This window comes from Mastomys coucha, unplaced genomic scaffold (assembly GCF_008632895.1).
Source record: "Mastomys coucha isolate ucsf_1 unplaced genomic scaffold, UCSF_Mcou_1 pScaffold15, whole genome shotgun sequence".
In the NCBI taxonomy this organism is placed as follows: Eukaryota; Metazoa; Chordata; class Mammalia; order Rodentia; family Muridae; genus Mastomys; species Mastomys coucha.
This window is the reverse complement of record NW_022196897.1, coordinates 87,906,780-87,908,620: the sequence shown is the minus strand read 5'-3', so window position 1 is coordinate 87,908,620 and position 1,841 is coordinate 87,906,780. Positions and strand designations below refer to the sequence as shown.

Below are 1,841 nucleotides of genomic sequence, written 5' to 3'. Positions count from 1 at the left end.
GAAGAGGTCATCATCATCAGACTCCTCCAGGTACTTAATTGGCTTCCTTGCTCGTCCAGATTTGGCTCAAGGAGCCACAGTGTCTTCTAAGTCCACACGGAAATTCTGTTCCTCTCCCTTTGGTTTCTTGCTTGTGGCACCTTTAGAAATTGCTTTCTCAAAATCAGAGTCAGAGCTATCAGAAGAAGATGGCTTCCTTTTGCGACTGTTCTTGGCTTTGGCAGGAGCAGGCTTTTCAGAGGCTGGGTCTGATTTGGTTCCCTTCGATGCAGCTCTCTTTTTGGTACCAGCAATGGAGACTGTAGACTGGCTTTTGGTTGCTGTCTTCTTCACTCCCACAGTCTTTTTGGAGGTTGGCTTTAAGTGTTCAGTTTCAGCTGGGAAGTCAGCAGCAGGGGCACCAGGAGAAGCTGGCACATTGTCCTTGACATCACTTTCAAGATCAACTACTGCTGTGGCTTCATGGTTCTGTGGCTTCAGTGCTTTCAGATGAAAATGAAGATTTCCTCCCATTAGATGAAGCCGCAGTCAGCACTCTTAACCACTGAGCCATCTCTCCAGCCCCAAAAATTTTTTATTTCAATGAAAAAGGAGTAAAATATGACATTAGTATTTTGTAATTTTTGATATGTTGTGCTAATTAAAATACGTTATTTTAAAATGTAAGACTTTCCTATGCTATAGATGACTAAAGAAGTCTGGTTACAACTGCAATGAAGTTCTCAATAGAGGCTAATTTAAGGGAGAAATCACAGATACAGTTTGGCATTCTGAGTCAAGAAAGGCTGAATTGCCCCACAGGATTTCATAACAATCACTTATCTCAGCAGTTTTCAATCCAGTCGACATACTACAGTCTACCAGTCAATGCTATATTACTAAAAGTAATAACTAATATGTGCTTAATACATATTATTTAATATATTGAAAATAATTGAATATGCATTTTTAATAAAAAATAAAGTATATTCAAGGATACTCCAGTGATCATTTTCATATTTACCTTGTTTTTTCTTACCTTGGTGGTTGAAAGAAAAAATGATCAAATACAGGTATTTCGTTGATTACTCACTAATTTGTTGCTTTAGTCATGGCTAGACTGGTACAGGTGTATGTGTATGTGTCTCTCTGTCTGTCTGTCTGTCTGTCTGCCTGTCTAGATATCTTTTGTGAAATTCCTAACCCAAAATGTGGTGACAATAGAAGATAAGTCTATAGGAGGTACTATGACCATGGAGGCAGGGCCTTCATGAAAAAATTAAGTGTTCTTATAAAAAAATCAAAAGACCCAGGAAGGTCCCCTCACCTTCCATCTATGAGGGCACAATGAGGAAGTATGAACAGAGAGCAGGTTCTGTGTAAACACTGAGTCTGCTGATGCCCTGATCCAGAACTTCACAGCTTCCAGAACTGTGAGCACAAAATTCCTCTTGTTTATAAGCCACACACTTACAATGTTAGGGTAGACTTTTAAAGGCACCCTCCAGGGCTCTCTGACCCTCCCTGGTCTCCCTCTCAATCCTTTCTGTCTTGAAGCTCAGGGGGGAGGTGTCTTCCTCTGAAGCTCAGTCATCTACCTAGAGATTAACTCATCAGAAAGTAGCACATTTTTCCTTCAGTCTATTTACTGAGTTTTCATTAACCAAAGAAGACTAAACTCACATTAGGCCTCATAAACTCATAGGAAGGCACAGAAAATCAATAACTGGATTTGGGATGTAGCTCAGTTTGTAGAGTGCTCAAAGCTCTGCACTTTGATTCCCAACACCACATAAACCAAATATGGTGGAACAAGCCTATAATCCCAGAATTTGGTTAGAGGCAGGAAGATCAGAAGATGC

The 1,841-nt window shown here is 40.2% G+C and overlaps 1 pseudogene; it reads right to left on the bottom strand.

Annotated features, from left to right (window-relative positions):
- LOC116091750 lies at nucleotides 1-513 on the bottom strand (annotated as a pseudogene).
- Between the last annotated feature and the right edge of the window lie 1,328 nt (nucleotides 514-1,841).